At 43.6% G+C, this 10,079-nt stretch overlaps 1 long non-coding RNA gene across 5 annotated transcripts; it reads right to left on the bottom strand.

Moving 5' to 3' along the window:
- Window positions 1–3,170: 3,170 nt before the first annotated feature.
- Window positions 3,171–7,750, bottom strand: LOC124678372. 5 transcript variants are annotated; one of them, XR_006994445.1, is made up of 6 exons: window positions 7,229–7,750; window positions 6,802–7,134; window positions 6,334–6,712; window positions 4,214–5,360; window positions 3,643–3,673; window positions 3,171–3,550 (listed from the first exon to the last, which is right to left on the bottom strand). It is a non-coding gene; the product is annotated as an uncharacterized LOC124678372 (long non-coding RNA). The 5 variants fall into 5 exon arrangements; XR_006994443.1 differs by having other exon boundaries at window positions 3,171–3,673; XR_006994444.1 differs by having other exon boundaries at window positions 3,173–3,673; window positions 4,601–5,360.
- Window positions 7,751–10,079: the final 2,329 nt, after the last annotated feature.

Here is a 10,079-nt window from a genome sequence, read left to right on the forward strand (position 1 = left end):
GAGGGGAAGCTAAGTCACTGAGACTTAGCTTCACCAAGCCACTGAAGCTGAGTCCGAAATAAATACCACTCAACTTTAGTATTCCCTCTGTTCCATAAAACCATAGTTTAAAATAGCCGGCTATCTCATTTAGCCGCGATATTTTTGGAGGCTATAAAAGGCTATAGCCGGGTTATAGCGGGCATTTAGCCTTTTTTTCAAAAATTTGAATTGTTTCAGTCATATCTTACCAAAAGAAGAGGAAAACTATGACTCAAACACGATTTGTGCTACAATTTATTTAACTATTATTCAAGGCAAACAACTATTCAAGTGTTTAACTCGCAAGTTTTATCTAATTATAATAAACGCAAATTCAAAAAAACAAGAAATATAGAAGAAAAGAGAAGAGAAATTCAAAATGCAGGAGGTTTAGCGGCTATATTAGAGGCTAAATAGGGGCTAAATAGGGCTATAGCCGGCTATTAGCGATTTTTCCCATTTAGCCTATAAATGGCATAGCCGCAGCGGCAGGTCTCCCGACAGGCTATAGCCGGCTATTTAAATCTTTGCATAAAATACGTTTGAGGTTTGTCAAAAATTAGATGTATATAGATACTCTTTCTCAGATAAGTTTGATGGGATGCAGGGAGTACTGCTGTGAGCATCTCTTTAGCGTGGCGTGACTCCCTCAACTAATTCCTACTGGTACATCAACGTACTAACCTGCGTGCGGAGATTGCTTGTATGTACGGAGACGAAGCGCTCCAATATCGTGTCGTTTGTATTTGGCCTCACACCGAATATTAAACCTACTCGGATTGAGCTCCAACCTCATAAAAAGAGATCGAGCCCGTCCTGGCATCGAGACACCAACATCATAGCACAGGATCGCCAGATCGATCATGGAGCTGGTACCCGAGGACCTGCTCGCCGACATCCTCCGCCGTGTCTCCGCCCATGACCTGGCCGCGGCGAGGTGCGTCCACAGTTCCTGGCGCGCCGTCATCCACAACCACGGCCTGATGCAACTTGTCCAGCTCCCGCTAGCCGGCATCTTCATCAGCTTCAACGACCACGCATTCTCGGAGCTCTTGGCCCGCCCTGTGCCGCCGTCCGCCAAGGTCAGCGGCAAGGTCCACCAGTACATGCCGACCACCGATCCAATCCCGGTCGCAGACCACTGCAACGGCCTCCTACTCCTGAGCTGCGCCTACGTGGTCAACCCCGCCACGCGGCGGTGGGCCAGCCTACCCTTCCCGCGGCCATCGTTTCCTATCAGCTGGACCGGCTTCCCCCGATATGACTACATCGTGTTCGACCCTGCCGTGTCGCCGCACTACGAGGTCGTCACAATCCCTCACCTTCCTAATAAAGGGGCCAAGATGGTGGACGCCCGGATCGATGGGTGGGAGTGGCCGCCCTCCTCCATGATGCTGCCCGTATTCTCCTCCGCGACCAATAGGTGGGAGGAGAAGTCGTTCGAGCGGCAAGGGGAGGCCTTGGGAACCGTTGCCGAGGTGGGGGAGCCTTGGCCCGGCGACCAGCAGTATGGCGTCTACTGGCGTGGCCACCTCTACGTGCACCACAACTTTATTTGGAGGTACTACTATGTGAATACTTTAACGTTGCACCATCATGTATTTATAATTAATTAATTGAGGTAGTATCACTTGTTTTTAAAACGAAATTTGATTTTCCCTTTTTTCATCTAATAATGCATTTATTTGTCCGCAGAATATCATTGTCGAGTGCCGAGTACCAAGCAATTAAGCCTCCTGATGGTATGTACACAAACGGAGAAAGCCAGGAACGAAGACTCGGAAGATCGGAGAAGGGAGTGTATCTTGCGGCATTTGCTTTTCCGAAGCGGTGGCTACAAGTTTGGGTCCTCGACGAGTCATGTGCTCACCCTAAGTGGGTTCTAAAGTATCAGGCCGACCTAACGCACATATTGTCACACCGGAGCTGGAATCCCGAAGCTCGTGGGTCTTGGGTCATGGAAGACGTCAACTATCATTTCTACAACGATAGGTTTCCAGATTACAGCGGACAAGCGCCACCGGCAGATAGATACGAGTGGGACTCTGACAACGACGATGTTCTTGACACGAAAGATACGATTGAAGGACGGTACAGGGAAGATATCACCATCCTCGGATTTCATCCCCACAAAGAAGTCTTATTTCTGAGCGAGTCGATGAGGAGAGGATTGGCCTATCATATGAGTGCGTCCAAGCTTCAGGACCTAGGAAATATGTACCCGACACGCTATGATGACTTTGCTGATCCTCATAGAATCATATTACTATCTTTTCCGTACACGCCATGTTGGACTGTAGAGTTCCCTTTAAATAATTGATTCAGAAGTTCATATAGATTTTTTCACTTTGGGGCTATGGAAGCAAACTATGGCACGCTTAAATAGGACCCGTAGCGCGTGATGTTAGTTTTTTAAAAAAAATACCAATTCGACCTTGAAGTCTAGTAGTCCGTGCAATGATTTTTAATTACTGGCTTAACAAAGAATGGATTAAACCATAATGAAAAATTGTATAACTTAACATGAACAATTGTATAATTTATATGGATTTTGCTAATTCTCAGTTGTATACAATTGTATTGGGTTGCGCTTAACTGCATATACATGTAACCAAATCTGAGTTGTATCTCCAATTTTTAATTGCTTAACAAGAAACCTATATTACTACTACTAATTTGCAACTTTGCAAGGTTCTACCGCCTCATTGATCAGTTTGGTTTGGGGAGTCCCTTGGAGATAGCTCTAAATACGGATGGTATATTTTGTCAAAGTTGGAACCGATGTGCAGTTTTCTCAAGCACGCAAGAACAAATCAAACATCATTTCTATCTGATACGTTCAAAAGTTGTTCGTTCTCGACTTTCCATTAAAGAAACTAGCAAGGACAGGCGCGGCGGCACGCCGCACCCAGCCACAAGCCGAAGAATGTAGGATTGTTTCATCATGTTGAATTACGACTGTAATGTGCATGGGAAAATCCAAGACATCAAACTGATTATCTTATTTTTACAAACAGTGAGCACATTAGAGACTTCACTATGGATTTTACAAAGTTCGGTACACAGAAATAACCGAGGACACATAAGACTTTAATGTTTTTCCAACACAGGAATGGATGTCATACATATATGAACTATTCTCGGAACATGATGTCTAGAAAAAAGATGGAAATAACTTTGTAACATGTTTATCCAGGAAAAATAAAAAACTCAGTGATATATACATGAAATGAACACAATGGCGAAGTAATAACCTGCAAGTCTATGCATGAACACCTCTAATAAAATTTATATCATAATCCATATTCTACGTAAACAATTCATGTCACATGTAATACAAACTGGAAGATAATGATAGAAGGAGATACATACAACATCTCAGGGCTAAACTTGCAAGCTTATCAACTTAAAAGCAAACTTTGTATTTTCAAGGCTGAATGATGTACTTCTAATTATTTTTTTCCTTTTCACTTTAGGCTGACTATCACACTCCCTCGAAACAAAGCCTCCTAGATAAGTTCTTCAGAGGCTGCGAGCGTTGTTAGAGAACTAAGTTGACGCAATTCCCGAATCTTCATCTATGGGGACATTGAAGTAATGAAGGAACTACTGTGAAAACACCTTGTCAAGCTTAATCTGCTCTTCAATCGAACTGCACAATTACATGAGACATGTTAAATTATATGTCACTAAGTGGTTGATGAATAGTTGACAAAATATACCAGATTTAGCAATTGGCAAAAAAGGGATTTCCGTCTTTGAAAAGTATCTATTAAATAAGTGGCTATGACTGTAACTCAATTCTCAAGTTTGAAAACGTATGGTCACTACGCTGGTAAATGATGTCCATTTGTTTGGACATCCTATAAGAAGAGGTGAACAATACATATGATTCCGAATAATCAAGCCTTGAAGTTGTGCAGGTGTTCTTTTCATCTATCAACAATGAATTAAATCTGGATAACATGAGAGAGGCATAACTTTTCAAAAGTAAATGCTCATGGGTAAGAATAACCTAGCAAAATAATACTCCCTCCAATCCAAATTAATTGAGAAAGATTTAGGCAGTTTCTCATTCATTTGATCAATCCAATACCACACAGATGTAAAAGTCTCAGATAAACCTACTGCTTAGGTTAATTGAGAACCGGTTAGTTATACACTTTTGTGTCACGCCACTTCTGAAGTTTACCTGGTAAGCTTGAGGTGGGCATGGTGCTACCGGCAAATTGCTGAGTCTGGAATATTTTTTCATCCAAAAATTATGCTTGACATACTTTGGAAGAGATGCATGGTGTTACTGTCTCCATGGTATCAAATTGTTTTACATCTATCAAAAGAGTTCATGCTATCAGAATGCATGTTTGTTTCACTATAAGAGGAGCTTCCATGCACTACAATCAATCTCAAAATAAAGGACTCGGAACCATATTCAGTAAATGGATACAAATACTTTCATGTGTTCTTTCTTTTAAGGCATCAATGGCCCCCAGATATGTTTATGTAGTACTGGTGCAAAAAAAAAACGACTTGTACATTTTTCTCTTTCAGCCCTACGTAATTCAGAGAACATATTTACCGTAGCAGTCCACCGATGACACATGACAGGATCCTTGCTGCTTCTGTTAAGGAATTATTCAGTTTTTCTTCACATGCCACTGAACCAAGAAATTTACTACAGCCTGCAAAAGTCTGAAGGCAACTCTCCTGTGATGTTATTTGCACTGTAAGAGAACAAATAAGCAATGCTTTAAGAAATTTTGGATTACCGTTTACTATCAAAAAGAAGAAATTGCATCATCATCTATAGGAAATGAAAAATAAAACAGGACACATTGCATCAGCATCTATACTGTAGTCCCGTATACGTGTACAAAAGGGAGCTGGTTTAGCTAAAACGGTATATGTAAGCATTTGAGTTGCTCCAGTATCAAGATTAAAATCTAAATAGAAGTCACACTTTCTGAGGACCTAGGCAAATCTTTTGATAGAAATTTCAATTTTATGCGAAATAGCAATAGCAATGACTTACAGCAAACGAAAAGTTCCAGGAGACTAAATATGATAATAATGTGCTGAACATCAAATTAACATGGAGAAAAATTGTGTACTTTTTACCTCTTCGATGCAACGAAAGGAAACTGGACCAATGTGAGGTATATGACAGCATAGAGAACTATCCAAGAGGAATTATTTTGTAGAATGAGAGAGAAGACCAGTTGGCTTTTCAAGAATCACAAGATTGTATTTGGTGAAAATTCAATTGATTGATCTTTTTGAATATTTTGTATCAGATAGTTCAGCCATTCTCTTTGCAAGATTGAATACGCAACACACACCTAGCAGCAAAAAAATCCCATTAAGTATCAGGATATACTCACCTAGCAGAAAAAAAAATCCCATTAAGTATCAGGATATACTTTGCGCAATATTTTATTGGCATGAAGATCAATTAACCAAAGGAAAAAAGTTTCAAGGTCTAAACTGATGCGTAGAAGCATCTCATTAAGTATCATAATCTCTAAGAGCATTCTTAATTAGAATGGACATAAATGCCACACTTTTTAAATAATTACGCAGAAAAGCTGCATGCCCAAGAATGGGAAATAGAACAAATACTTTCAAGAAACAATAGAGTTTTTTGATCAGGAGGAATATTTGTTAGTACTCAAGAACTAAAAGGCATTGATAGCACTGTTAGTTCCAGCTAAGGATGGCAATGGGCAGGGTAGAGCAATACCATACCCATACCCGTATAGCCAATGGGTACAAACTTCTACCCATACCCGTACCCATGGGTATAAAACTTTACCCATGCCCATACCCGGCGGGTACCCGTACCCATTGGGTAGAATAAATTGTACACAAGTCAATCACAATTTTACATTTATCGATAACAAATTTGATTAAAAAATTTAACTATCTAAACTTAATAACATGTAGTTGAGTACATAACAATTAACATAATATAGAAATCACATTCTCATATTTTAACACATAAGTCAACAAAAATAGACATGTCACCTAAGATTTGACAATAAACGGGCAGGGTATGGGTTTACCCGCGGGTACGAGGCTATACCCGTGCCCTGCCCATGACTTAACGGGCAGGGTATAGGTAATACCCATGGGCATAAAAGTGTACCCATACCCTGCCCATGCGGGTACGGTACCCGCGGGTACCCGTACCCGTGGGTAAAATTGCCATCCTGAGTTCCAGCACATGTATCAAGAGTAGCAGTATACAAGGATTGCCACCCATTGATATTCTACAGAAAAAAGTGTCAGTGACGATGTGGAACATATGTTTACCTGGCTCCTTGGCATGTGTCGTAGTTGATCTGACAACTACCGAGGCTGCAAGGACATTATCAGAAAATATAGCATAGTCATAGAGTGATCCTGGTGCTTTGCTTTATCTTCCTCATCCTTCAAAGCAGCATCTTGAGATACTCCTTGATCACACCATCACGGAAATAATAGTCGGTTATTAACTGCACGTGTAGGCACTGCAAGGGCATGGGAACCGTCTTTGCAGCATGCTGAATCAGGAACGTGTTTTGGTTCTTGACTATGTCAATATTGAGTTCCGCAGACTGCGGCATAACACACAATATTCTCGATACTTCACCAGAGTTGTACAGAACAGCCGAAGATAACACATCCCATTGCTTTTGCTCTCTGTAAAGCGCTGCAGCAAATAATAAATCCTCTCATGCCAATGCAAACAAGGAGGACTGAAGAAAATTCGTAAATATTCAGAGGCGTCAAATGGAGTACCTTGAATCCAGCTCATTGTCCATATATGCATCCCCAATAGAAGCTTTGCTTTCCATTATGCACTTCATGATCGACCCATACAAGTCGGACTCGTCCTAGAACAGGCAATGGTGGCATACACTTTGCCATTATTATCTGATCCTTCATGAGCTTCAGTGTGGTGTCTGTATTTGTGTGGTGGACCTCCTGCCTCTGCATATTGTAACTGAATTTCACTTTATTGTCAAAGTTCCTCAAGCTGTTTGTGGCCACGTTTCACATCTGTAGCTCGACCTCATTGTCCATATGAAGAAGCTCTTGAATCCGCTCCTCCTTTCTTCTGAGTCGAAATGCCTACAGGAAACGTGATGTTACAACAAATTGTCAGCAATTAATTAGGCTAGGGAAGAACTGGAAATTCGAACTCAGCCAGAGAAAATAATTGTACCTCCTGGAATTTGGTAGAAATTGAGGAGCTCGTTGGTGGCCCATCCCTCCGTCAAAGATACTGGCAGTGAGTGAAGCTGCTGCGAGGCAGCAACAGTGATGGTCTCGCGGCCGATGGCAAGCTTGGGCGGGCCATGGTGGTCGGCATCGTTTTCATGGCGGCCGCTCCCCGCAGAGTCGATGAAGCGCCACCATAGATAGAGTAGAGAGGAAAAGGGAGCGTTGGCTAATATTTCAGAAGGCAGGAATGAATACTAAACAAAGTGAATAGGTTGTTGATTCTATTAGCATAGTGCTCTACCAAACACCAGTGGAGAACCAGATTTTATTCTCTAAAATTACATGTAAAACTGAAAAGAAAAAGATGTATCAGAAGAAGTTTTTTCACCCATGGATATAATCAGAATTACAAGTTGGTGTGTTATAACATAAGAGGATGTCCAATTGCTGCTATTGTTAACACAATGTTTCAATTTCCAAGAATTGGTGGGACGAAAAATCCATACAGCTCAAATTATTTATCTCGAAAAATCTAGTATAATAATACATATATGTGCGTTCAAGTTTCAGTTCAAATCAGTAAACTATGGGAAAATTAAGTAACAGGCCCACCTCTAGTACGAAGCAAAGAATAGGCACATTGCTGGGAGGGGACGGGATAGGGAAATTTACTCAGTTCCAATCGATGCAATCGTCGTCAAGCATCAGCAAGATGGAACAGACAGAGAACCGCCGCATTACTCCTTTTCCACGGTCGCTCGGGAAGAAACAAGGAGCGGCGAGCGGGCCAGACAGCAAGAAGATTGGGGCGCTCTGGAGCAGCCTCCTACGCCGTTCCTGCACGGCGCCGGCTTGGACGTCCACACGTCGAGTGCCGCCTTCACTGCCGTGGGGTAGCCATCCCATCGGCGGCGCTGCGGTTGGTTGTCGGCGTCATCCGAGACGGATATGGAAGTTTCGAACGGCACCACGACGGTCTCCTTTGCCGATTCCCCTCCAACACCTCCACCATCACCACGATTTTGGCGAGCTAGCTCGAAGATTCTCCCACGCTGCTGCTCCCCGGCACATCGTGCTCACTTAAATCCGCCGCCTCCTCTCCGAGCAGAACATCTCCACTTTCTCCTATAGCGCGCCACCGTTGGCCGGACCAAACAGACAAAGACATCTGGGAGGGAAGAGATCAAGCAGGAAGATGCCGGTGGAGATCGGTAGTGGGGGACGGTGAGATCGGTGGAAAAGAGAGATAGAAGGAGAAGGCACGCGTCGGGCCACGCGTGAGAACATGGCCAGAAGCGAAGCGCCGCTTTGACCGCTACGGCAACACGAATTCCCAAACTCCTGGCAGCTACGGCCACACCAGCGACCTATTAAAACGCCTCACCGTCGGAAGAGAAGCATACCGTGAAAATTCGCACGGAGCACCGAAGACACACACACGAGAAAAAATCGAAGGAAACCAAACCAAAAAGAACCACGTGTCACAACCGAGGTAAACTTCAGATGAGCTCAAAATTCTGTAAAAAAAGATGTTTATTGCTCTTTAATATAGTAGTTAGTAGAAGGCATCTTTATCTGAAAGACGACCTCCCTTCCAAAGAACATTCTCCAACAAGTACACAAAAATAAAATCAACAAATCATCAGCAAACATTGCATTTTAACCACTAGAGTTTGTTGGATTATTAGGCAATTTCCGTGTGAGTTTAATTACCGAAAGCAAGATTACAGATGCACAAGCATACTTAACCATACACATCAGACTAAGCATATGCATCAGATCTGAACATGGAACAAGTAGCAGCGCAAGGTAGGAGAGTAAAAGCACGTACATCGCGACCGGGAAGGTCGCACCAGCAGCACCACCACCACCATGGGAGTTGTTGATGTCGCCCATGGTGTAGTCGGATCCGTCGATGAAGCAGCCGAACCGTCGATGAAGAAGACGAACAAGCAGCGAGCGGTCGCGCCGAGACGCTCCCCAAAAACCTTATCGCCCGTCTCCCGGTGCGGAATCTCAACGGACGGAGTTTCGGAGGCCTCGCTCTCCCGTACGGCCGTGCACGCAGTCGCCGGGATGGGGAAGACTAGAGAGTAGCACAGCAAAAGGAACTTCGCGAGAGAGAGATCTAAGAGCACTGTTCTCCAGATCTGATTGGTCTCCTTGTATAGCCTGGGAGGAGAGCCGCCCCGAACCGTGTTGCCACGCGTAGGAAACCAGGGACACGCGGCGAGCATGCACATGCAGGTCGACACGTACCCAACTCAGTTGGTGCACCAAGCAAAAATTTAGGCTTCCTTGAGTGTGTCTCGAACTCGAACTCGAGTCACGAAACGTGACGTGCGTGCGTGCGTGACGAGGCGAGGCAAGGCGGGCGGGAGGAGGAGGAGTGCGCGAGGGCTCCTTCTATTCTCACTCACTTGGAATGAGTAGAACATCAGCCCTTAGAAAATGTGAACACTTGAGGTTGTGTCACATAGAATTGATATTATAGATTATCTTGTTCCTATGTGACATGTGTGCTCAAACAAATCCCACTTTACCAAATGCTTTCTTAGTTGTGAAGATGATCTTGGACATACTCACAAAGTACCATATGGAAGTATCTTCTCTTTCTAAATAGATGGCCCCATTTTCCTAGCCTCACAGGAGGCCACGTCACCCCATATTCCCCCACCCTGATTTTGCACACTCTCCCTACGCAGTCTCTCTCGCTAAGACTGACGTGGGCTTTAAATAGATTGTTCGTGGGCTCAACCAGATGGTTAGGGCGGATTTGGGCCAGAACAGGTGATTCTAAACGACATGGGCTGGGTACATTGACCGATACTTCTGGGTAGACGTCCTCCACG

The sequence above is a fragment of the Lolium rigidum genome, chromosome 7, assembly GCF_022539505.1.
Source record: "Lolium rigidum isolate FL_2022 chromosome 7, APGP_CSIRO_Lrig_0.1, whole genome shotgun sequence".
NCBI lineage: Eukaryota > Viridiplantae > Streptophyta > Magnoliopsida > Poales > Poaceae > Lolium > Lolium rigidum.